Source organism: Bos javanicus, chromosome 29, assembly GCF_032452875.1.
Source record: "Bos javanicus breed banteng chromosome 29, ARS-OSU_banteng_1.0, whole genome shotgun sequence".
NCBI lineage: Eukaryota > Metazoa > Chordata > Mammalia > Artiodactyla > Bovidae > Bos > Bos javanicus.
Genome location: NC_083896.1, coordinates 1,314,794 through 1,342,251, shown reverse-complemented (window position 1 = coordinate 1,342,251; position 27,458 = coordinate 1,314,794). Strand labels below are relative to the sequence as shown.

At 44.7% G+C, this 27,458-nt stretch overlaps 1 pseudogene; it reads left to right on the top strand.

The window, feature by feature from the left end:
- LOC133240904 (uncharacterized) overlaps positions 1–24,229 on the top strand; it is a 45,567-nt pseudogene extending 21,338 nt beyond the window's left edge.
- Positions 24,230–27,458: the final 3,229 nt, after the last annotated feature.

Genomic DNA, 27,458 nt, shown 5'->3' with positions numbered 1-27,458 from the left:
TTATTCGCTATACACTTTGTAAGGTGCTTAGAATATTTCAAAACTTTAAAAAAGTCCCAATCAAGTGGAGAAATGAAAAGCAATATAAAACAGGCATTGACAAAAGATTACAGGAGGACAGGAGAAGAAAAAATTAATTCTAACGGGAGTTTTTATGATGCTAACTTCATCATCAAAAAAAATATGGCCAATGTATGTGTCTGGTTCTTCTAATTCAAACAATATTTATTAAGCACCATCATGTTAGTTATTAGAGGCACAGATATGGCTATGGCATCAAATCATACAGTCTTAGCAAAAGGTAAAATCAGATTCTTTCCTCATACCATACACACACAAAAATTCCAATGGATTAAAAACTTAAATTTTGATAATTTAGGGAAGAATATTAAAGAATAAACGTGTGACTTCAAGAAAAACATTTCTTAAAACACACACTGAAAAATAAATATAAGAAGTGAGAACTTGATCATTAAATCATTGTAAAATTAAGAATTTCTGTTCATAAGCTTCATAGACTCAGAGAAAATATTTGTGCATTTATAGTAAAAACACATTTGTTGCACTTGCAGTAAAAATCTGATATATTTAATGAATGTGCCAAAAGGTAAAAAGATAATAAGCCCAATAAAAAATGAAAAATGAAGAGAACATTATAAGTAAAAAAAAAAATCATACAGTCTAAAAAGGGAACAGTCTTCATAGACAGTGAAATGATAACTGGGCAATGTTACATTAGGGGTAAGCAAAAGGTACTGAGACACATATATCTGCCTGTAGATGGAGGAAAGCTTCACAGGGTGTGAATCTCTAAGAAATAGAAATCAATAAGGAGAAAGAGTGCATGCATACTCAGTTGTGACTATTTGTGATCCCAAGAGCCATGGCCCGCCAGGCTCCTCTGTCCATGGAATTTTCTAGGCAAGAATACTGGAGTGGGTTGCCATTTCCTACTCAGGGATCTTCCCGACCCAGGGATGGAAACTGAGACTCCTGTGTCTCCTGCATTGGCAGGTGGACTCTCTACCACCGAGCCACCTGGGAAGCCCAAGAAGAGAGAGAAGGAAGGGCAAACAGGCGACAGGCATAGAAGGTATAAAGAAACAGAGTTGTGAAAGCTCCCAGGGACCAGCAATGAGCCTGGAGGGAGGCCAGGCCGTGAGAGGCTGGGTGCAGCCACTCGGCGTGCCCTGCAGAGCTGAGTGCCTGCCTGCGCCCAGCCAGTGAGCATCTATGAGAGGAAGAAGGGAGGGAGGAAGCGGAAACGTGCGTCTCAGCCTGTCAACAGAGTGTAGCCAACGGAAGCGATTTCATCAGGGAGTGGCAGCATGTGAATAGGAACAGTGAGGAGGAAAACACTGGCTGGAGTTGAGGGGTGAGGCGTTGAGGAAAGACTGGAGGCTCTCACCTCAGCACAGGGACTCTAAGGACCTGAACTAAGACCCAGGGACAGAGGGTGAGAGGAGAGACTCATCTGGGGGAAATGTTTGAAGTCAAAGCAGGAGATTTGAATAACTGATTAGTTGGAGGAGGTGACAAAAAGGAATAGAAGGAAGAGGTTGAACACTCCTTGAAAAGTTCTTATTGGCTGGTTAAATTAGCTCTACAAAGTTACGCTTTACATAAAGTTAAAATGTGTCAATTTTGATATATGATTTTCATAAGTTTTGACAAATATATACATCCATGTAACCACAGCCAAGACATGAAATATTTTCATCATCCCAAAGGTTCTCTTATGCTCTCAGTCAGTAAGCAGTTCCCCTACCTTGCCCAGATAGCCACTGATATATTTACTTTCTGTCCTCATAAATTAGTTTTTTTCTTTTCTAGAATTCCATGTAGGTAGAATCTTGCAGCACGCACTGTTTTTGAATGTGCCTTCTTTCACTCAGCATAATAGTTTTGAAAGTCATATAGGATGCTGTCTGTATCAGTGGTTTGTGCCTTCATTTCACTGAATATTATTCTGTTGTTTCCTGTACTCTGTTTTATTTGTTCAGTCACTCGCTGATGGATGTTTGTGTTGGTTTCAATTTGAAGCTGTTACAAACAAAGCTGTTTCTTTGTATGAAATATGTTTTTAATTTCTTATCAAGGAAATAGCTTGGAGTGAATTGCCAGATTACAGAGTAAATGTAAAAGCAACTTTATAAAAAACTGCCAAACAGTTCTCCAAAGTGGTTGCACCATTTTGCATTTCCACCAGCAATACATGTCGCTCCATGTCCTTGCCAATACTTATGTTTCCTTTTAATTTTAGACATTCTTGTGCACAGAGTCTGATATGACTGAAGGGACTTAGCAAGTACTCATGTGGGTATATAATGGTATTTTACAGTGGTTTTAATTTTCATCTATTTGATGACTGATGATGTTAAGCAATGCTTTCATGCGCTTGTCCATTTATATGTATTCTTTTTAAAGCATCTGTTCTGGGGGCTTTCCTAGTGGTCCAGTGGTTAAGAATCTACCTTGCAGTGCAACGGACGCTGGTTCGATTCCTGGCCCAGGAGGATTTCATATGTTGTGCAGCAACTAAGCCTATGGCTGCAACTATTGCGCTTGTGCTCTAGAACCGGCGAGCTGCCACTGCTGAGCACATGCACTGCAGCTACTGAGGCCTGCGTGCCTCCAGCCTGCGCTCCACAGCAGGAGCAGCCATGCAACTAGAGAAAGCCCACGTGCAGCAACAAAGACCCACAACAGCCAGAAAATAAATAAATAAAAATTTTTAAGGTAAAAAATATAAAGCACCTGTTCTGTCTTTTGATTATGCGTTAGTTATATACCTTGAGAGACTGGGAAAGTAGAGAAGGCATTAACTAAGATAAGGGAGCAGTAGAGAAAGAGCTGGACAGAGCACTCTCAAGCCTGTGAGAGAGTGATCCCAAAACAGGGTGAATTTCAAGAAGTAAATGCTCATTTAACATTAAGTATCACCAAGAGTTCAAGTAAAAAAAGATTGAAAAATGAATGGTTGGTTTTCAGCCATGGTTTTGAAACTGTGGATGACAACCTGTCAAAAGCCAGTTTAGTGGAGCTTCACCAGTACTTCTTTTAATGAAATAGATTGGAAAAGTACATTGCTGGTACTGAGCTTAAGTAGAGTTTCATGAAACTCATTTTGTTATGTATGTGATTAGCTAATGGGTAAGACATAACTTTTGCTTTGGATTATGGTGGAAGAATCTTGAAAGAGGGAGAGCACAGAAGTTCTTCCCAATGTTATCCAGGTACAGGGTACAAGGCTGAGGATATAAACTCATCTGGGTCTGGGTTTAAGCCCTGGTGTCTTCCTCTTTGTTAGATATTTGTATAATCTTGACTATTATGGAAACTCAAATTTTCCCTTTCCTTAAGTGTAGAATGGAGAAGGAAATGGCAACCCACTCCAGTATTCTTGCTTGGGAAATCCCATGGACAGAGGAGCCTGTGGGCTACAGTCCATGGGGTCAAAAAGAGTCAGACCCAACTGAGTGACTAACACAACACACTTTAAGTATAGTTTCAGAATAAGGATAGTTAGAAAAAAGAAAGTTAAGTTGCTCAGTTGTGTCCGACTCTTTTTGACCCCATGGACTGTAGCCTGCCAGGCTCCTCAGTCCACGGAATTTTCCAGGCAAGGGTTTTGGAGTGGGTTTCCATTTCCTTCTCCAGGAATAAAAACAATATTTACCCCAAGTGCTGGTGACAGAGTTGCCTTTGTGCACACTGGGGAGACCAGTGCCTCTCCCTCAGGGCAGACACAGCCACCAGACTCTGGGCTGGTTTTCACTTCCCAGCCCCTGTGCTGGGCTGTCTGGTGTAAGGCTAACCTGCACAAGCTTTTGTCCCATGAGGATTAGGTGGGGTTATACCCATAAACCTCTGTGTACAATACCCAGAACAGGGCAAGCTCTCCATCACCATTGGCTGTAGTCAATACTAGCTGTTATTCTGGTTAAAGCCAAAGCCAGATCCCACTAGGTTAAGGAAGTGGAGATAATACATAGGGGCTAGCCTTAAAAGGTTTGGTTGGTGAACAGGGAATGTAGCCAATATTTTATAAACAGAAAGTAAACATTAAAAATTGTATAAAATTTTTAAATTTTTAAAAAGAAAAAAAAGGTTGGTTGATGGAAACAACCCAGTGTTCATCAACTACAGAACAAAGTGTGATGCAGTGGAATTCTATTCAGTCATAAAAAAGAGTGAGGTATTAACACATGCCACAAAGTGGACGCACCTAGCTAAGCAAAGGCAGCTCTTTGGAAAAGGTCACAGACTGAATAATAAATATTCAGAACAGGCAAACCCATAGCGATAACAAGCAGGTTAGTGGTTGCCAGGGGGCGGTGGGAAGAGGGAATGGGGACAAACTACTTAAAGGTGGAGGGGGTTCCTTTTGGGGAGATGAAAGTCTCCTGGACCTGGGTAGTGGTGCTGTTTGCCCAATATTATGGATGAAGTAAGTGCCATTAACCTGAACACTTTAAAATGGTCAAAATGTTACATTTATTATGTATTTTACCGTAATTTTTTAAAGCGTAATTCAACTTAAGGATGCTTCTCGGTTCTTTCATAACACATCCCCAAGCTATTTCTAAAAAAGAGGGGGGAAAAAAATCAGTTTGATTGGGAGCACAACGAGAAAGATTAGCTCAAGAAGGAAATTTCTGTGCAACTCTAAAAGCTTCTTACGAGCTATGTTACCTGCTAAGTGGTCCTCGGTGCCAACTCAGGACAATCTCCCTGTTGAAAGGACCCTCAAACAGCGAGGGAGGCACGGATGGCGCCTTCCTGCCCTCATTAAATGTGGAGCATACATTGTGGCTCTTCCTCAGGGAGAGGGGCGGGATTGGGAGATAATTAACAGTGATCCCCTGTGACTGCCTCTCTGGCTGTGGCCTCAGGAGCTCAGAAGCTAAATAGCTCTTTATTATAAACTGATTTCTCAGTGAATGAGGCTATTGGTATTAATAATTAGAGCTAATTTACCATTATGTACATTATCGAGTGGTGCAATACTGTGTATAATTTGGAGCACATGATGATTTTTTTAATGCTTTGCATTGTGTTCCAGGTATTTAGGGGCTTACCTTGTGGCTCAGCTGGTAAAGAATCCGCCTTCAACGCAGGAGACTTGGGTTCGATCCCTGGGTTGAGAAAGTCCCTTGGAGAGGGGAACGGCTACCCACTCCAGTGTTCTGGCCTGGAGAATTCCATGGACTGTATAGTCCGTGGGGTCGCAAAGAGTCAGACATGACTAAGTGACTTTCACGTCACTTCACTTCCAGGACTTTGACTCCCCTCTAAGACATTTCCTTCTTTTAAAGTTAACTCATTTACTTTTGGCTGCACTGAGTCTGTGTTGCTGTGCACAGGCTTTCTCTAGCTGTGGTGAGCAGGGGCTGCTCTTGAGTAGCAGGGCGTGGGCTCCTCACTGTGGGATCTGCTGTTGTTGCAGAACGTGGGCTCTAGGGAGCGCAGGCTTCAGCAGTTGCAGTGTGCGTACTCAGCAGTTGCGGCCCCCATGCTCTAGAGCATGGGCCTCGGAGTTGTGGCTCTCAGTCTTAGTTGCCCTGCGTCATGTGGGGTCTTCCCAGGCCAGCGACTGAACCCATGTCCCCTGCATTGGCAGACGGATTCTTAACCACTGGACTGCCAAGGAAGTCCAATACATTTCCTTTTCTGATTCTGTCTGATGAGGCATAATTTGAAAATCACTTTACATTCCCAGAGGCGGGCCATGCATACATCTTTCCTCTGGCTTCTTTCCTCCCCCAGACATGCATGGTATGGCCCATTCTAAGAAATTTTAGCCTTAGGCTAAAACCAGTGGGATTTTTTTTTTTAATTCTGTAAATAAAATTATTGAGAGTGGGATATATTGGATGATTATGACAGTAATTAATATGTCTCTGACTAATCTGCCATAAAACATTTTGGCAGTACCTACTAGTCAATATTTAAATCTCCTTGTTAAGTTATTCATTCAATATTTGAGGCCAAGTAGCAGGTACAGGAGATGCAGAAATAAATAAGATGTGATTATTGTTCTCCAGGAACCACTGGTATAGAAGAGGAGACAGGCATAGAAAGAAATATATGCCCACAAATTTAGTAAGTATAAGGAAAAAGCAATCAACTCAACCTGGGGTGAGGCCTTTGGTGAAAATACACATGAGCACTATCTAAAAATATTGCCTCCCTGTAGCCCAAAGATCGGAGAAGGCAATGGCACCCCACTCCAGTACTCTTGCCTGGAAAATCCCATGGATGGAGGAGCCTGGTAGGCTGCAGTCCATGGGGTCGTGAAGAGTCGGACACGACTGAGCCACTTCACTTTCACTTTTCACTTTCATGCATTGGAGGAGGAAATGGCAACCCACTCCAGTATTCTTGCCTGGAGAATCCAGCGGAGCCTGGTGAGCTGCCGTCTATGGAGTTGCACAGAGTTGGACACGACTGAAGCGACTTAGCAGCAGCAGCCCAAAGATATGATCCCGCTTTCATTTATGTAGATCCAACCCAATCTGGGATTAAAATTCACCTGTCTTCAGTGAGCTGAGACTGTCTTCTTTAAACTATTGCTGATAGTTTGTTTTTTCATTTATTTTTAGTCTTATTGCATTAATAGTGTTGCTTTTGTTGACACAGTCCAGCTTCTCTCCATCAGCCTAAAAGAATGACAGGCAATAAAAAGCTTAACTGTTTTCCTGGCAAATGTCTCAGGCCTGAAGTTTATAAAAAAGAGCTTTTGGCCAGCTGCGGGAAGACGGATGATCACATCCAGACCCCGGTTGTGAGTCATGTGTGTTCCCACCCCAGGCTCTTGAAAACTCTTTAATCAATAGATGTTAATGAGGCCTTCCTGGGGTCGGGCTACAGCACAAGGGGATGAAAACAAGAAGCAGGTGTTCTTGTTCTCTATCCAACTGGGGCCAGAGGTGAGCTGGTTCCTTTTTAACTTTTTATTTTGTATTGGAGTATAGCTGATTAACAAAGTTGCGATAGTTTCAGGTGGACCCCAAAGGGCCTCGACCACACACACGTTTGTATCCATTCTCCCCCAAACTCCCCTCCCATCTAGGCTGCCACATAACATGGAGCAGAGTTCCTTGTGCTATATGGTAGGATAACTTGTGATTATCCATTTTAAATGTAGAAGAGTTACATGTCAACCCAAAACTTCCTGTCTCGTCCCCCTATTCTCCCCGCCAAGGCCCAAGCAACCATAAGTTCCTTCTCCAAGTCTGTGAGTCTCTTCCTGTTTGTAAATATGTTCGTTTGTATCATGTCTTTTTGATTCCGCATGTAAGGGGTGTTATATAATGTTTCTCCTCTCTCTGACTTACTTCTCTCAGCATGACAGTCTCTAGGTCCCGCTGTTTCCTTAATTGGGGTAAGGACAGGGGTGGGTCGGTGGGTGGGGCAATAGGTGTAGCTTAGGGGGTCTACGGACCCCCTGCCCCAGTGGTGTGTGCAGGGAGCATGCGCAGTAGCCCGCTTTTGCTCCCTGCACCTCAGGAACGGCCATTGGTTTGTGGCCTTTGGTATCCTATTCTCCTAATTGCCCCAACTGTGCATGCATGCAGTTATTTTTAGGTCCTCACAGTTTCTTTGTGTTTGCTTACTGGAGGAGACTTTGTCCGGGTGCAAACACTCTTACCTTGGCAGCGGTCCCAGGTCCCACCCTGTGTCACCCGCAGACTCCTGATCCGCGCGGGGCTTTTGACGAGGTGGGTGGTGGGTGACGCTTGCTCTCGGCTGACAAGCTGCCGCCCTCCGTCCCTGACCTGTCTCCGGGTCGTGCAGTCCGGGGACAATAGGTTCAGTGCACTGTTAACACTTTGGTGACCAAGACATTAGTAGGATGATAAGTGAGCATAAATTTCACCTCTCCCAGGCCTCCGTGAAGATATCATGGTGGATAGCATTACAGATTTTATTGCCTCTGGCTGGGGCGAAGTCTCTTCAACATTGTCCAAGTGAAAGGATACAGAAGACAAGGTGATTCTGTGGTTGGAATGGACCTTAAGGTCTTCTCAATTTAGCTCAATTGTTCAGTCATTGATTCATGCATCAGTATTTAAGGAGGGCCTACTGTATGCTAGGCACTGTGTGTGGTGCTAGGTTGATCTATGGAATTTACAGTCCAGCAGGGGAGAAAGACCAGAGAAGGCAATGGCACCCCACTCCAGTACTCTTGCCTGGAAAATCCCACGGATGGAGGAGCCTGGTAGGCTACAGTCCATGGGGTCGCTAAGAGTCAGCACAACTGAGCAACTTCACTTTCACTTTTCACTTTCATGCATTGGAGAAGGAAATGGCAACCCACTCCAGTGCTCTTGCCTGGAGAATCCCAGGGACAGGGAAGCCTGGTGGGCTGCCGTCTATGGGGTCATACAGAGTCGGACACGACTGAAGTGACACAGCAGCAGCAGGGGAGAAAGACAGGAAATGAGGAAACAGATAAATAAATCAATACAAGACCTCAAATCAGTGTAGGAGGACAGGGTGGCAGGCACCTTAGATAGGGTGGTAGCAGCAGTTAGGGCAGGAGATTAAGGCCAGATGTCACCAAAGTAGGATTGGGAGCTCCGGCTGGAGAAGTGGAGAGACTAGTTTCGATATTCCACCCTGGTGCTACAAGAAGTCTCAAAAAGGAAGCTGAGGGACTTACCTGCTAGTCCCTTTCCAGGCAGTCCAGTGGCTACTTGTTTGCAGTCCCAATGCAGGGACCCAGGTTCAATCCCTGGTCAAGGAACTAGATTCTCATACCAAAGTTAAAGATCCCATGGGCCGAAACCAAGACCCAGTGCAACCAAATAAACAAATAATAAATATTTTTTAAGTAAAGAAGCTGAGCCTGGAGAGAGGTATGACCTAGCTTTCATCAGTCATAGAATTTTAGAGATTATCTAGCTGTCAGGGGCCAAATTTTTCCCCCTACCCAAATTTGTATGTTGAGCCCCTAGACACCAGAAAAAAGACCTTGTGAACAAATAGCAAGAAGCTGCCATTTGCAAGCCAGAGGAGGAGGTTTCTGGAGAAGCCAAGCCTGTCAATCAATCATCTTGGACTTCCACCCTGCAGAACTGCAAAAAAACTAATGTCTGTTGCTTAAGCCACCTAGTCTGTGGTCTTTTGTTATGGCAGCCCTCCCAAACTAATACACTAGCCCAAGGGTTATTCATATCAGGTGTTTATTAATAAACATAACTTTGGGTCCTGTGCTCCATTCCACGTAAAAATAAAAAATAAAAGTTTACGTGGGGAATCGGATGTATGTGTGTGCTCAGTCACGTCCAACTCTGTCCGACCCCATGGACTGTACCCACCAGGCTCCTCTGTCCGTGGCATTTCCCAGGCAAGAGTACTGGAGTGGGCTGCCATTTCTTCCTCCAGGGGGTCTTCTTGACCGAGGGATCAAACCTGATCTTCTGCATTGGCAGGCAGATTGTTTACCACTGCACCACGTAGGAAGTCAGGGAAGGGGCTAGAAAGCTGGAATTTAAGCAAGCACCCTCTCAAAAATAAATAAATAATCCAATAATTGTCAACATTTTCATCTGCACTGAAATTTGAAAAGTGCTACAATTAAGATCAACCTGTTCGTTTGATCCCAGGAGGCAGGCAGGTTGGGGAGCAGGACCTGCCAGCAAGGTCTCCTGATACTGAGCTCACTGCCCTGTGCTCTGCCCCGGCCGGGCCTGGGAAGTGCGCTGCTGGGAGTCAAATCCCAGACTCAGCAGAGGCCTCCGAGCATTGCTCACCAGGCAGTTGGCAGGAGCGGCTCCAACCGTCTGTCCCCTGGAGCTGAGACTGAGGGCTTGTGGGTGCGGGTAATGAGATCAACAGAAAGCAGCGTGCGGGTCCTTATCTCAGAGCCACGCCCTGTGCTAACACTGCAGTCACATGGACGCTTAGTAATTCTGGAATGAGGTTCCATTGTAGCTTCTCAACATTTCTGGCTATAGCTAAAATCTATTCCTTTTTTCCTCTTGGCAAAGAAAAATAACTGACTACTATAACAAAAGGCACTGACTGGTAAAGTTCCGCTTTTTCCCCTTGAACAAATAGCCATCTTTAACCTTTCAGCAGCAGAGAAGGCAATGGCACCCCACTCCAGTACTCTTGCCTGGAAAATCCCATGGACGGAGGAGCCTGGTAGGCTGCAGTCCATGGGGTCGTTAAGAGTCGGACACGACTGAGCAACTTCACTTTTACTTTTCACTTTCCTGCATTGGAGAGGGAAATGGCAACCCACTCCAGTGTTCTTGCCTGGAGAATCCCAGGGACGGAAGAGCCTGGTGGGTTGCCGTCTATGGGGTCACACAGAGTCGGATACGACTGAAGTGACTTAGCAGCAACCTTTCAGCAGAGCTCATTTTTTACAAGAATCTTTTATCAATTTGTTTGTTTTTATAGTCTTTCAAATGCTTCCCATACTTGGGGAACCCAAACTAGCCAAAATAAAAATGTAATCCATGACAACTGAATAATTATGTTGATAATGAAGAAACAATTCTCCTTTTTATTCCTCCTTTCTTCTAGGCCATGTTTGTGGTTAAAAAAAAAATCTATAAGAACAAAAAAGAACCCATGCATTTACTCACAGAAGGTTCATCATGCAAAATGTTAACTTGTGAGAAATAAATGCTTCAGTCTTAACACATAATTACCAGCTTGCACTGCCCTGGTCTCTCATGGCTTTATGCAGTTTTTTAGGTGCCATGTTCATTTCATACTTTCTGATCGCCTTGTCTTTTACCTCAATCTTGTTTTGATCACTTTTCATTATAAAGCACTTTTTCTTTCTTTTAAATAATGAGAAAGTTGTTGTCATGGGAAACCAGAGTTCTGCTATTTACTTAGCTGGAGCAGGGGCTCCCAGGCAGGAAGGGAGGGGTCTTTGGGGATGGGAGTAGATCCCAGGCATCAGTCAAGGTGCCATTCACTTATCCAGTCACTCGACCTTCTCCCCAGCCCCAGTCCATGTCATACAGAAGGAAACTCAGCAAGACTAAGTGACTCTTCAATGCACAGGAAATGGTGTTGCTGGGATTCCAACTGTGTGACTTCAAAGTCCCAGGTGGCGCTAGTGGTAAAGAATCTGCCTATCAGTGCAGGATGTGGGTTCCATCCCTGGGTTAGGAAGAGCTCCTGGAGGAGGGCATGGCAATCCACCCTAGGACTCTTGCCTGGAGAATCCTGTGGACAGAGGAGCCTGGTGGGCTACAGTCCACGGGGTCACAAAGAGTCAGACTGAACCACTAACACTTTCACTTTTCATCTACATGAGGACAGCTATCAGGAGAGAAAACAAATGGAAGCAGAAAATCACGCATCAAACCAGTTTTGCTGCATTGTTGTTTAGGTGGCTAATCTGGGGGTTGGGTCAAAACTGGAAGAGAAGGATCTGAATGCCAGACCCTGTGAACTTTGGTGTTTGCTTTCCAGAGACTAGGAGTTTCTGCAGCTGGTGAGACCTGTGGGCAATTACTGCTGGTCGGTGGTGGGTGTGATGCAATAGGCCAGGGGGAGGGGCTCCTAAGGAGCTGGTTCCTGAGTTTCATCCCTCAGGCTTATGAAAACACGTCCTCAGCCACCCAAGGGACGACTGGCCCTGTTGTGTGGTGTCCAGTAGGGGTCAGCAGAGAGGACCAGCAGGACAGCAGGCAAGCTCTGTGTGTGTGTGTAGTGTGTGTGTGTGTGTGTGTGTGTGTGTATGTGCGTGCATGTGTGTGTGCGTGCGCGTGTGCGTCAGGACTCAGTCGCTCAGTCGTGTCTGACTCTTTTGTGACCTCATGGACTGTAGCCCACCAGGCTCCTCTGTCCATGGGATTCTCCAGGCAAGAATACTGGAGTGGGTTGCCATTTCCTCCTCAAGAGAATCTTTCCGACCCAGGGACCAAACCTGTGTCTCGTGCACTGGAAAGCAAATTCTTTACCACTGAGCCACCAGGGAAGCCCTAGGCAAGATTGAGGACACTCAAAAAAATGAGAGAAAATGTGGTTGGGCTGGCTGCCAGTAAGATAGAGGTTACAAACCAGAGCTCTGGAGCCTGATAGAGTGAATCCCAAACAGCTCTAGCACCTAAATAACCATATTTAGGTTCTCTCCCCTCTACTTTCCTCCTCTATAAAAGTAGTATAAGAATGATGTCTACTTACACCCTGGTTAAAACGATTTACTGAGATAAATATACTTCAGGTATTTAGAAAAGTGCCTGGTATTCCATAAATACTCAATAAATATTAGTTGTAAGTAACTGAGAGTTTCTCAATACATAAAATTCTCAGAGTCTTTGGGCAGCTGTTATTAGCCCTCTTTGATAGCTGGCAAAGTAATCCTCAAAATTCTTCAAGCTAGGCTTCAACAGTATGTGAACCATAAACTTCCAGATGTTCAAGCTGGATTTAGAAAAGGTAGAGGAACCAGAGATCAAATTGCCAATATCTGTCGGATGATAGAAAAAGCAACAGAGTTCCAAAAAAGCATCTACTTCTGCTTTATTGACTATGCCAAAGCCTTTGACTGTGTGGATCACAACAAACTGTGGAAAATTCTTCAAGAGACTGAAATACCAGACCACCTCACCTGCCTCCTGAGAAATCTGTATGCAGGTCAAGAAGCAACAGTTACAACTGGACACGGGACAAGACTTGTTCCAAATAGGGAAAGGAGTATGTTAAGGCTGTGTATTGTCACCCTGCTTATTTAACTTATATGCAGAGTACATCATACTAAATGCCAGGTTGGATGAAGCACAAGCTGGAATCAAGATTGCTGGGAAAAATATCAATAACCTCAGATATGCAGATGACACCACCCTTATGGCAAAAAGTGAAGAGAAACTAAAGAGCCTCTTGATGAAGGTGAAAGAGGAGAGTGAAAAGGCTGACTTAAAACTCAACATTCAAAAAGCTAAGATCATGGCATCTGGTCCCATCACTTCATGGCAAATAGATGGGGAAACATAGAAACAGTGAGAGACTTTATTTTCTTGGGCTCCAAAATCACTGCCAATAGTGACTGCAGCCATGAAATTAAAAGACGCTTACTCCTTGGAAGAAAAGCTATGACAAACCTAGAAGCATATTAAAAAGCAGAGATATTATTTTGCCAGCAAAGGTCCGTCTAGTCAAAGCTATGGTTTTCCCAGTAGTCATTTATGGATGTGAGAGTTGAACCATAAAGAAGGCTGAGCACCAAAGAATTGATGCTTTTGAATTGTGGTGTTGGGGAAGATTCTTCAGAGTCCCTTGGACAGCAAGGAGATCAAACCAATCAATCCTAATGAAAATGAACCCTGAATATTCATATGAAGGACTGATACTGAAGCTGAAACTCCAATACTTTGGCCACCTGATGCAAAGAACCGACTCATTGGAAAAGACTCTGATGCTGGCAAAGACTGAGGGCAGAAGGAGAAGGGGATGACAGAAGACAAGATAGTTGGATGGCATCACCAACTCAATGGACATGAGTTTGAGTAAACTCGGGAGTTGGCGATGGACAGGGAAGTGTGCTGCAGCCCATGGGATCGCAAGGAGTCAGACACGGCTGAGCGACTGAACTGAGCTGAATGTACATAATGTCAACACTGTACATAGAGTGAACCTGTTGACTCAGAAAGTAAAGAATCTGTCCGCAATGCAGAAGACCAAAGTTCAATCACTGGGTCAAGAAGATCCCCTAGAGAAGGGAATGGCTACCCACTCCAGTACTCTTGCCTGAAGAATTCCACAGACAATGGAGCCTGGTGGGCTGCAGTCCATGGGGTCACAAAAGTCAGACCCGACTGAGCGACTGAACAACACAGCTGAAGAAACAGAGATTTAGAAAATTACATAACTTGCCCAAGGTCACTGAGGTGTGGACTGAGGAGTGCAGATTTGATGTCTCCAAGGCCCTCTTTTCACCTACATTTATAACCAACAAGAAATCTCACAGCCCAGGAAAATCAGCTCCACCAGGGCAGGGGGTTGAGTGGTGAAGAAGACAGAGAAACGGAAAGCGATGAGCATAACACAGGGATGAAACCAGGGATTTCAACCACTAGAAGCCCAAATTAAAGGCTAATTAACAGAAGGCAAGTTCAGTGGCTTAGATGAAACCAATGCAAAAGGGTTGACTGGAGAGTATGCTGTGCAGATGATAACCAGTACCTTGGTCCAGAAAGAAAGCCCTTCAAGCCTCCAGCTTCCTAACGCTTTCATCCAGATGGGATGTGGTCCCCAGGGATTCTGTCTCTGGGCCCCAGTACCCTCACCCCTTTAATAAGGAACTGAAAGGATCAGAATATGACACCCTAAGATGTGCCACTTTGGCATAGAGATTATTTCTGAGTTAAACAAGTTAAGAAGTGGCAAATTCAGAAACAGCTCTTTGCCCTCGCCCTACCTGCCTGAAAGCTGACTAAAAAGTTTCCTTTGCAAACATTTTCTCTTTCCTGTCTTCCACATCAGGAGAACAGCCAGGAGACAGAAAGCCCCAAGATGGGTCTGCACAAACGAGTCTTGCTAAAACAGCACCCATCTTCCATTAGTTTTCCCCAGCTTCCCTGGTGGCTCAGCTGGTAAAGAATCCGCCTGCAATGTAGGAGACCTGGGTTTGACTCCGGAAGATCCCCTGGGGAAGGGAAAGGCTACCCACTCCAGTATTCTGGCATGGAGAATTCCACGGACTGTATAGTCCGTGGGGTCACAAAGAGTCGGACACTACTGAGTGACTTTCACTTTCAAATATTTATCTTTCCACGATTTATTGCCTTGTCTTGTCGTTTTTCTGTAAATATATTGCCCTTTGATACAATAGTATATAAGCCCCCAGGTTTAACTGCCTTGTTGAGTCTTAACTTTTCTGTGAAGTTCTCTGTGCACGTAAAAAATAAAGTATTACCATCAAGTAAAATTTGTGTGTGACTTTTCTCCTCTTAATTTGTCCTTTCTAAAATGCTCTTTATTGTGGTGAAAGTCACATAATACAAAGCATACTATTTTAACCATATTTGACTGTACAGTTCAGTGGCACTAAGTACATTCTCATTGTTATGCAACTCTCACCTTCATTCATCTGCTGAATTTTTCGTTTTTCTAAACAGAAACTCTGTCCCCACTAAACACCAAGCCCCCTTCCCCCACTGCCACTCCCAACCCCTGAAACCCTGGCACCTACCAATGTCCTTTCTGACTCTATGAATTTGACTGTAAGTGGAATCAAACAGTATTTGTCTGCACCTGGTGTTTACTGAAATGCATTTTTCAGTTCAGTTGCTCAGTTATGTCCAACTCTTTGTGACCCCATGGACTGCAGCACTCCAGGCCTCCCTGTCCATCACCAACTCCCAGAATTGCTCAAATTCATGTCCATTGAGTCAGTGATGCCATACAACCATCTCATCCTCTGTCGAACCCTTCTCCTCCTGCCTTCAATCTTTCCCAGCATCAGGGGCTTTTCCAATGAGTCAGTTCTTTGCATCAGGTGGCCAAAGTATTGGAGTTTCAGCTTTAGCGCCAGTCCTTCCAATGAACACTCAGGACTGATTTCCTTTAGGATTGATTGGTTGGATCTCCTTGCAGTCCAACAGACTCTCAAGAGTCTTCTCCAACACCACAGTTCAAAAGCATCAATTCTTCAGTGCTCAGCTTTCTTTATGGTTCAACTCTCATATCCATACATGACTACCAGAAAAACCATAGCTTTGACTAGACAGACCTTTGTTGGTAAAGTAATGTCTCTGCTTTTTAATATGCTCTCTAGGTTGGTCATAGCACTTCTTCCAAGGAGCAACTGTCTTTTAATTTCAAGGCTGCACTCACCATCTGCAGTGATTTTGGAGCCCCTAAAATAAAGTCTCTCACTGTTTCCACTGTTTCCCCATCTATTTCCCATGAAATGATGGGCCCAGATACCATAATCTTAGTTTTCTGAATGTTAATTTTTAAGCAAACGTTTTCACTCTCCTCTTTCACTTTCATCAAGAGGCTCTTTAGTTCTTCACTTTCTGCCATAAGGGTGGTGTCATCTGCATATCTGAGGTCATTGATATTTCTCCCAGCAATCTTGACTCCAGTTTGTGCTTCATCCAGCCCGGCATTTTGCATGATGTACTCTGCATGTAAGTTAAATAAGCAGAGTGACAATACATAATCTTGATGTATTCCTTTCCTGATTTGGAACCAGTCTGATTTTCCACGTCCAGTTGTAACTGTTGCTTCTTGACCTGCATACAGATTTCTCAGGAGGCAGGTGAGGTGGTCTGGTATTCCAATCTCTTGAAGATCTTCATTTCCCACAGTTTGTTGTGATCCACACAGTCAAAGGCTTTGGCATAGCCAATAAAGCAGAAGTAGATGTTTTTCTGGAACTCTCTTGCTTTTTCAGTGATCCAGTGGATGTTGTCAATTTGATCTCTTGTTCCTTTGTCTTTCCTAAATTCAGCTTGAACATCTGGAAGTTCATGGTTCACGTACTGTTGAAGCCTGACTTGGAGGATTTTGAGCATTAATTTGCTGGCTTGTGAAATGAGTGCAATTGTGTGGTAGTTTGAACATTCTTTGGCATTGCCTTTCTTTGGGATTGGAGTGAAAACTGACCTTTTCCAGTCCTGTGGCCACTGCTGACTTTTCCAAATTTGCTGGCATATCGAGTGCAACACTTTCACAGAGTCATCTTTTAGGATTTGAAATAGCTCAACCGGAATTCCATCACCTCCACTAGCTTTGTTTGTAGTGATGCTTCCTAAGGCCCACTTGACTTCACATTCCAGGATGTCTGGCTCTAGGTGAGTGATCACACCATCGTGATTATCTGGGTCCTGAAGATCTTTTTTGTATATGGCAAGTTTGTATTCTTGCCACCTCTTCTTAATATCGTCTGCTTCTGTTAGGTCCATACCATTTCTGTCCTTTATTGAGCCCATCTTTGCATGAAATGTTCCCTTGGTATCTCTAATTTTCTTGAAGAGATCTCTAGTCTTTCCCATTCTATTGTTTTCTTCTATTTCTTTGCATTGATCACTGAGGAAGGCTTTCTTATCTCTCCTTGCTATTCTTTGGAACTCTGCATTGAATTGGGTATATCTTTCCTTTTCTCCTTTGCCTTTAGCTTCTCTTCTTTTCTCAGCTATTTGTAAGGTCTCCTCAGACTACCATTTTACTTTTTTGCATTTCTTTTTCTTGGGGATAGTCTTGATCAATGCCTCCTGTAGAATGTCATGGATCTCCATACACAGTTTTTCAGGCACTCTGTCTATCAGATCTAATCCCTTGAATCTATTTCTCACTTCTACCTTATAATTGTAAGGGATTTGATTTAGGTCATACTAATGATCTAGTGGTTTTCCCTACTTCCTTCCATTTCAGTCTGAATTTGGCAATAAGTTCATGATCTGAGCCACAGTCAGTTCCCGGTCTTGTTTTGGCTTACTGTATAGAGCTTCTCCATCTTTGGCTGCAAAGAATATAATCAATCTGATTTCGGTATTGACCACAAGAGCCTTCTCTTGTGTTGTTGGAAAGGGTGTTTGCTATGACCAGTGCATTCTCTTGGCAGAACTCTGTTAGCATTTGACCTGCTTCATTTTGTACTCCAAGGCCAAATTTGCTTGTTACTCCAGGTATCTCTTGACTTACTACTTTTGCATTCCAGTCCCATATAATGAAAAGGACATATTTTCGGCATGTTAGTTCTAGAAGGTCTTATAGGTCTTCATAGAACCATACTGGTTGGAGCATAGACTTGGATTACTGTGACATTGAATAGTTTGCCTTGGAAGAGAATAGGCATTCTCTTGTTTTTGAGATTGCATCCAAGTACTGCATTTCAGACATTTGTTTACTATGATGGCTACTCCATTTCTTCTAAGAGATTCCTGCCCATGTAGTAGATATAATGGTCATATATAATATAATGGTCTAAGTTATATAATATTATAATTATAATATTAATATTATATAATATGTAGTTTATATAATATTATATTATGTATTATATAATATGTAATTTATATATTATATATAATATATAATACAATATATATATTATATATTATATAATATTATAATTATATTATATTATGTATTAATTATATTATATATTATTTAATATATATTATATTATATTATATATTATTAATAATATATATTATATAATATTATAATTATAATATATAATATAATGGTCTGAGTTAAATTCACCCATTCCAGTTTATTTTAGTTCACTGATTCCTAAAATGTCTATGTTCACTCTTGCCACCTCCTGTTTGACCATTTCCAGTTTGCCTTGATTCATGGACCTAACATTCCAGGTTTCTGTGCAATATTGCTCTTTACAGCATCCAACCTTGGTTTTATATATATATATATAATATGTAATATTTAATATATAATATATTCTATATAATATATAATATATTTATATATTATATATAATATATTGCTTCCATCACCAGTCACATCCACAACTGGGTGTTGTTTTTGCTTTGTCTCCATCTCTTCATTCTTTCTGGACTTATTTCTCCATTGATCTCCAGTAGCATATTGGGCACCTACCGACCTGGGGAGTTCATCTTTCAGTGTCCTATCTTTTTGCCTTTTCATACTGTTCATGGGGTTCTCAAGGCAGGAATACTGAAGTGGTTTGCTATTCCCTTCTCCAGTGAACCACATTTTGTCAGAACTCGTTTTGTCAGAAATGCACTTTTAAGGTGAATTTAATATATGTCCGACAAACAGATTGTACCATCTTTTTTCCCCCCTCTGCTATACAATAAGTTCTCATTAGTTACTTATTTTATGCATGTGCTAAGTCACTTCAGTCAAGTCTGGCTCTTTGTGACCCTATGGACTAATACCCACCAGGCTCTTCTGGCCATGGAATTTTCCAGGCAAGAATACTAGAGTGAGTTGCCATGTCCTCCTCCAGGGGATCTTCCTGACCCAGGGCTCAAACCCACATCTCTTAAATCTCTTGCATTGACAGGCAGGTTCTTTACCACTAGTACCATCTGGGAAGCCCATTTGATACGTAGTATATATATATGTATATATATATATATATATATATATATATATCAATCCTAGTCTCCCAATTTATCCCCAACCTGTTTTCCCCACTTGTGCATTAATCTGTCTTTTGTCAGCTTAATCCTCAGGTTCCAGACACATATAAGAGGGTAGAGAAGGAGGTGTCTTTAAATATCCTACAGTTCAAAGTCTTTTATTCTACAATCTGAAAAAGTTTAAAAGCAGATATCCTGGGGAAGGCAACACTTTTACTTACAGACCATACTCTTAGACTATAGATATATTTATCTTGTATATTAGTGCAACAACAGTACCTAGCTTGACACTTAAAAGAATGGATAGATATTCATTTGTAAGTAAATTAACAAGTAATGATAGGACTTCCCTGGTGGCTCAGATGGTAAAGCGTCTGCCTACAATGTGGGAGACCCGTGTTTGATCCCTGGGTTGGGAAGATCCTCTGGAGAAGGAAATGGCCACCCAATCCAGTACTCTTGCTGGGACAATCCCACGGACAGAGGAGCCTGGTAGGCTACAGTCCATGGGGTGACAAAGAGTCCGACACGACTGAGCAACTAAACTAAACTTTAAACAACTAATGAAATAAACAAACAAATTATATCAAAATATTTTCTGGGCTTCCCTGGTGGCTTTGGGGGTGAAGAATCCACCTGCCAATATAGGAGACACAGGTTCAATCCCTGATCCAGGAAGATCCCACATGCCTCGGAGCAACTAAGCCCAAGCGGCCAAACTCCTGAGCCTGTGCTCCAGAGCCGGGGAGCCACAACTACTGAAGCCCTTGTGCCCTGGAAAGTGCAAGTTGCAACTACAGCAGCCTGTGCACCTGCAGCCCGCGTTCCACAGCAAGAGAAGCCACTGCAGTGAGAAGCCCGCATGCTGCAACTGGAGAAAAGCTCGTGCAGCAGTGAGGAACAGCACAGCCTAAAATAAGTCAAAAAAATTATTCTTAGTATTTTCTAAGATGTTTTAATACCAGCAGATAGTAAGTGCTCAATAAATAAATGAGGAAATTAATAATGAAGATAAATGAGAATATTAAAAGATGTTACAAGAAAGGCAAGTCATGAAAGCAAAGAGAATCAAGTGAGCCCATTTCACAGTTTTATTGAATCAGTTTTGTGACACTTACTTTGGCTGTGTGTGGAAGATTTGATGTCTCTGGCTTCCAGTTGTTTAGGAAAAGAAGATACTCCAAGAAGAAAATAGCAGGACGGTTGGGAGCGGAGGCTGCGCCCTGCACAGACAGAGGACAGGAGACCACACTTTCTCATCCTCAGTCAGGAGACCTCCTTGCGACACTGGAGGTCAGACAGGAAGGGGGCGCGCGGCGCCCGGCAGACGGGCACAGGCGCGGAGGCCTCAGAGAGGCGACCCGCGGCGGGCGCTCTGCCGGAGCCGAGCAGCGAAGCTGCGCGGTCCTTCCGATGGAACGTCTGGGGATACTGCTCTCTCCCACGTGTTGTTGAGAGTTTGGGCGGTAACGAGATGGCATACAGGGTCAAACCTTTCCGCAGGACCTTACCAGGGGAATCAAAGACGCCATCTGGGGAATCTGTGTCCTCTCAAAGCTGAATGCTCGAATTCAGCAAAAGAGAGAAGGCTTCGGAGAAGGGCAAGAGGTGTCCTGGCTCAGAGGAGAGCCCAGAGCTAGAGGGGAAGCAGTGGGGGTGAGCCACGGGGCTGTTGGCAGAGATTTTCGGTGCTGCGCTTGGAAGGGTGGTCTGTGTCTGGTTCCGGCTCCTCTTGTTTTATCCAGTGTTTATTCCTGTCCTCAGTCAGTAACGGCCCAGACTGGTGATCTGGGTGATCCAGATTGGTGATCTGTCACTACCAGGGGATGTCTGCTGGTGACTGGGATTCTTCCTCACGTCAGTTTTCAGTGCTGTCTGGATGCTCCCCGTCTCTGTGCTCAGCAAAGTCCTCGTGCGATTTGCTTTCAGGACATAGCTGACCTGGCACTAGAGCTATCTGTGAGGAGGCCTCCCCCGTTCCCTGGCGTTGCTGACACGCTCTTCAACCTCTTGCTTGAGGCCCTCTTCCTCCTTCAGGAATCGAAATGCGCCCACGGCTGTCAGGCATAGAAAGTAACTGGCCTTGCCACTTTGGATTGGTTTGCCTGGCTTTCCTCACAAGGCGATCCTCCTGCGTTCTCAGTGGATCCTCTTCTCTCTCCTCTTTCCTCTATTCATTATCAGCGCCAGTGAAGCAAAGACCCCGGCAAAGCATAGCTTTTCCAGGTGCGCCTCTTCTTCTTGGTGGTTTTCTTAAGCAATAGCCTCTTCCACAAGCTGGTCTACCTGCGAGCGGCCCTAAGGAACTCCACTTCTGCTGTGGAAAAACTCCCCCTCTCCGCACCAGCTCCTGTCAAACTGAAGGCTGCTGCAGGCCGCGGAGGGGTCGCCCGCCACCCAGAGGGGCCGGCTGGGCTGGAAGCCGCTGGCTCCCCTCCACCCCTCCCAGGGGAGGCAGGGCCCGCCTGTCAAGAGCCCTGTCCGCAGTCCCTTCTCTCTGAGGAATCCGGATTTTTGTCTCTGGTGCATGTAAGGCAGAATCTTCCTGACACCAGTATGGATTTTAAACACCAGTGAGTCTGAAAAGACCGCAGGTTTTTCTACAGCTCTTTTCTAGCGTTTGCCAGCCCCATGCCTGGACTGACCTGAATCCCCTTTCTCCCTGCCGCTTTTCCCCTCCCACTTCCTCTGCCTGCCCCCCACCACCTTCTTGCTGCCCTTGGATGAATGGACCTTTGTAATTCTAGCTGTTGTATTTTGTGGACCTATTATTATTATTTTTCTGTGAAGCACATATGTTGGATGCGGGAGGGACGGAGGCTCCCCTGCTCCTGGTCACTCCCTTTACAGGCATCTACATTTAAATTTCCCCCAAAGATAGGGAGGTGCCAATTTCCAACAAGTGCCACTGCAGCACAGAATCAGAGAAGCTGAACTTTTAAACTCTGGCTGTCTGAACTTGACTGCTGGCCACTGCTGGGTCTGTCTGGTGTTTCAAAGGAATATTGGGTGCTGCAAATAGGAACTGAAGACGTAAACTTATTAAACCCATTAAACCTGTAAAAAAAAGTGGGGGGGAGAGGGGGCATCACCTCATGGAAGTGAAGCTAACTACCCACAGGCCTCTTCGCTATACCCCATGTTGGCTAAGAGATGCATTTGCACACATGGGAGGAGCCTGAGACATACCAAATATGGACTCAGAACCAGGCAAATCAAAATGACTGGCCAAAGGAAACCTGGAAAAAATGCCCCATTTAAGTGATTTAAAGTACCACAAGGGCACAACTATCTCTGTCTGACTCAGCCTGTGTGTCTACCCACACGTACTATACTCTTTTTCCTCCTCATAAATACTGTACTTGTTTCACTACTTTTTGTCTTTGTAGGAATTCTTTTTCTGCAAAGATGAAGTGCCAGGCCTTGTCACTGACCACCGATCTAGGGGCTAGGATTTGGAGCTCTCACTGCCATGACCCGCCCTCAGTCTCTGGCTGGGAATCAAAATTCTGTTTCAAGTCACTGCTGACCAAGGCTGCCAGAGATCAAAAAGACAGTGATCACAAAGAAGTGGTACACTTGATTAGGATTATTTAAAAGTAATACAAATGTTGGCGTATGTGTGTGTCTCTCCAAATATTTTTGGAACTAATTGGTAAGGGATAGTTTTAATAGAGTGTGTAGATTGAATAACCCTACAATATTTTAAGGCTAAATAAATGTCTGAGATATTAGCTGAACACAACTGTACGCATAAACGAAACCCAACTTTGAAAGAGAGTTTTCAAGCAGAGTAAGCTTTGCCTTAGAACATGGTTCAGACTGGTTTTCTGTATCTCTTGGGTTGGTACATTATTTTGGTGCAGCCAAAGAGTTTACCCTGAGCTGAGAAGTAGCTTGATGCTCTGAAACAGGCCTCCTCCTCCTGTTTTAGTGTTTTCTTCCTTTTCTTTCTTTGTTTCTCCTCTGTTCCTTTTCCCTTTTATTCTTTTAAATCTATAACATTGCCCCAAATGGTTTTTCTCTGTTTATGTACACAAGATCTGTACTAATGACAGAGCATTCATTTACTTACAATTAAACTTTCCCCAAAAGAAATGCTTTGGGCTGTGATTTGGCTCTTATGGCTCCCTCATAGCTCTTCATTTCCCTTTCATCCAGGAAACATTTCCCCAGGTCGCATTTGGATCCTAAAGGTTGCTAGATCTGTGTAGTTTAAGATCAATCAGAACCCGCCTTCCTTCAGGGATCTGAGACTCTTTTGCCACCAGGAAACATGGGCGCGGAGGCCCTGCTTCTCCCGTGCTTTCTGGGTCAGGGCACGCTGAACAAAGCCACACCGAAAATTTGCAGAGGGGAGGAAACCACTGTTTGAAAGTTTTAGAAACCTTGTGGTTTTTGGAAGCCCTGAGCCAATGGAAACTCCTGGCTGTTTTATCTGAGGATGTTTGCTGATGACAGCGCAAGCAGGACGCAGGGACCTGGGGAAAAGCAGCCACACCAGCCACCTCTGCCCAGGACCTCAAGTTACTTCCTCTTCCTGGGTCTAGGAACACAGTCACCCTCCCTGAAGATGTCCGCATCCTAATCCCCAGGATGTGTGCTCCCTTACTAGGGCAAAAAGGCCTTTACAGATGGGGTTTAACTGAGGATCCTCACAGGAAGGAGGCAGGGGAGGCTCAGAGGCAGAGAAGGAGTTGTCACGACAGAAGCAGAGGCTGCAGGGATGTGCTTCCAAGAGGAGGAAGAGGCCACAAGCGGAGAAACGCCTTGAGGGGCTGGAAAGGCGGGGAACAGATCCTCCCCTGCAGCCTATGGGAGGAGCATAGCGCTGCCCACCCCTTGGTGTTAGCCCAGGGAGACTCATTTTGGACTTCTGAGCTCCAGAACTTGAAGATGATCGACTTGTGTTGCTTAAAGCCACCAGCTTTGAGGAACTCTGTTTGTTCATCCGTTCTTTCAACTGTTCCAGCAGCACTGGGGACGGAGGCAGTGAAGCGGTGACAGGAGGAGGAAAAGCAGAGAGGTTAAGACCCTTGGGCCTCCCGCCTATCGCCCATCCGCCCCGGATTTCAGGTGCTCCCTTCCAGCCTCCAGGTGGGGGCGATGTCACTTGCGGCAGAGAGAGGCAGAGGGCTGTGCTCAGCGTCCGCCAGCCAGCGGATTCCACATAGAGGATTGTGGCGTCGACAGCCCAGGCAGCGTGATCGTAGGACTAGTAGAGCTGGTCAGCCAGTCTGCCCAGGACAGACGTGATCAACAAAGATGTCCTCTACGGCGGGACAGGGAGAGAGGAGGGGATAGCTTTGAGGTGAATCTACCTGCTGCCCATTCTAGGCGCCCAGGCCACTCCAGGCAGCAGTCACATGCAGTGTCAGGCTGGCCCATGGCCAGCACTGCAAAAGAGGAAAGGCCTGGTTCCTCTGCTGTGTGGTCAGCATTGCCCAGTGCAGCTTGCGGGGTAGGGGGGTCTCAACTCAGCCTCACAGTGGAATTGCTGGGGAACCTCAAAGGCCCCACACCCAGCCCCCAGCCCAGGGATTCCCTGTCACCAAGGCTGGGGGGGCCTCTGGCACCAGAAATTTTTTCTGAGTTCCCAGATGGTTCTCGAGTAGGACAACTTGGGGAGGCCCCCATCAGAGCCTTCCTAGAGCGTGTGCGTCAGTCTCTATCCCAGGACTGTGAGGGGGAGCAGGGGAGCCAGCCCCCCGAGAACCCGGACCAGGCAGAGCCAAACAAGCCGTGCCAGCTTCAAGCAGGCAGTAGACTGCAAGGCTTGGGTCACCTTCTCCAAACCGGGGAGGGTTCTCCAACCCCACAAACAGGCAGACTGAGGCACTTAGAGTAAGCTGCCACCTGCCCTCTTTCATACAGCGTTCTCAGGTGCTTGAGTAGCAAATCCCACGCCCTCAGACCCCCAGTCCTGAAGCCCTGCCTGCACCCAGTGAGGCGGGCTGGTTGAGGCTCTTCCCTAAGCTCCAGCCCTCAGGGCCAGGCCCCGCCCCATCTTCCATTTCCCTGCCTTTAAACTCCTCAGCTCACAGCCTGCCATACCTTCCCCCGCCTCTCTGTCTCCCCAGGAATCCCCTCAAGTTCCCACCAGTGATCACTGCCCCCTCTTTCCTCTTGGCCAGCTATGATCCTGTCTTCCCCTGGTTTCTGAACCCCACTCCAGCTCTCCCACCCTGCCTGGGACCTTCTGGGTGTTCCGGTACACTTTACCCCTCTATGAGGATGGGGACCCCTGATGCCACCCCAAGGGGCTCATTCCCCTGGTGTTTCCTGAGAAAGCAGCAAGATCGAGGCCCTGTGCTGGGAAGGAGACTCTCACCCCAGTGGGAGGCCAGGGGGAACCCAACAAAAGAGGTTCTTGTTTGGCCAAGGGACATAGGATACACAGAGAGCCCCCGACCCCTTACCTGGGGATTCAGGGGAGTCCTCAAGAGGAGATGGGGGTTTGCACCGGAAGCATGTCCCAATCCAAGAGGAGAGATGTCTAAACAGGAGGAAGGTGCAGGGCCACGCTTGATCAGGCCAAGGCCCTGGAGGGGTGGGGGAGCGTCCAAGCACATGGGTCAGAGCGGCGACCCGGAGAGCAGGGAAGACGGGAGGGCAGTGGGCAGGGCACGGCTCAGCCACCGGGCACTGGTCAGCCCCTCTCAGGGAACAGGCTGGAGAAATGAGGCAGTTCTGTTGTAGCAGAAGATACTATACGTAATCTGCATGTCCAACAGGGAATCCGTTAAACAACTCATCACCCAGCTATATGTGGCCATAAAGAAAAAAATCAACTGGAAATCAGACCACCTGAAAACACAGTACTTCCTTAATGTCTTAATATAGACATATCTCAGCCACATCAAATTTTGTTGAATGGATAAAAATTATGAGTAAGTAAATGACTGAGGAAAAGAATGAAATAAAAGAAAAACTAGTGTTTTTCTATCTCTGTCATAAATATCCCTTATCAATAAAATTTACAGTGGAGGAGGGATAAATTGGGAGTTTAGGATTAACATATACACGTTACTGTATATAAAATAAACAAGGACCTACTGTATAGCACTGAGAACTATTCTCAATATCTTGTGATAACCTATAATGGAAATGAATGTAAAGTAGAATATATAAATGTGGAACTGAGTCACTTTGCTGTACACTTAAAGCTAACACAACATTGTAAATCGACTATATTTCAATAAAATTTTTTAAAAAAATAAAATTTAAATGCATTAGAAACTATACTCCAAAATATTTTGATATTTTGGATATCTTTCCCACCTTAACATGAGTTCAGTGGACATAAACCCTTCTTTGCTTGATGACTCAGAGTCATATTTCTCTGTGCTATAATACAGAAATACATGTAGGGATTATTGAAGCACTTCACCCTCTATGTCAGAGACCCTGGAGTGGCAGATGTTGAGTTTGGACATCTGCTAGACATAGTGGGCTATAGCTGCTCCTTCTATTAGAATTACAGGTGATACTACCAGCACCTTAATGGAACAGGTTGCTGCTAATCTTTAATTGGCTAAGAAACCAGAAACCACTCATTGAAGTGAGTTAAAATTGTGTCCAATATAAGAATAGAGAAAAATAGTACAGATGAACCTATTTGCAAAGCAGAAATAGAGACACAGATGTGTACAACAATTGTATGGACACCAAGAAGGGAAAGGGGGTGGGATAAATCGGGAGATTGGGATCGATGTATATACACTGCCGTGTATAAAATAGCTAGTGAGAACCTATATAGTGCAGGGGATAGAAAAGGAAGGCACAAGACTGTTTGTAGGACATACATTAAATTAACCCTAAAAATGCATTCCAATATACGTTGCTCAGTCACTTCAGTCACGTCCAGCTCTTTGCAACCCATGAACTGTAGCCCCCCAGGCTCCTCTGACCATGGGATTCTCCAAGCAAGAATACTGGAGTGGGTTGCCATGCCCTTCTCCAGGGAATCTTCCCAACACAGGGATCGAACCTGCGGCTCCTGTGGCTCCTGCATAGAGGGCAAATTCTTCACCACTGAGCCACCAGGGAAGCACAATATGCAGACAAATACTGTTTGAGTCCACTTGCATGAGGTACCTAAAGAGTCAAACTGAGAGTCAGAAAGTACATTGGTAGAGGCCCAGGGCTGGGTGGGTGGGAGGGGTGGGGAGGGAAAATAGGAAGTTAATGTTTAAGGGAGACAGAGTTTCAGTTTAGGAAGGTGATGAAAATTCAGGAGATGGATGATGATAAAAATTGTACAACAATGTCAATGTACTTAGTGCCATGGAACCGTACAGTTAAATATGGCTAAATAGTATGTTTCATATTATGTAAATTTTACTACAATAAAAAACTTAGAAAAAGAATATATTGATTCTGAGTGAAGAATCATGAAGCTGG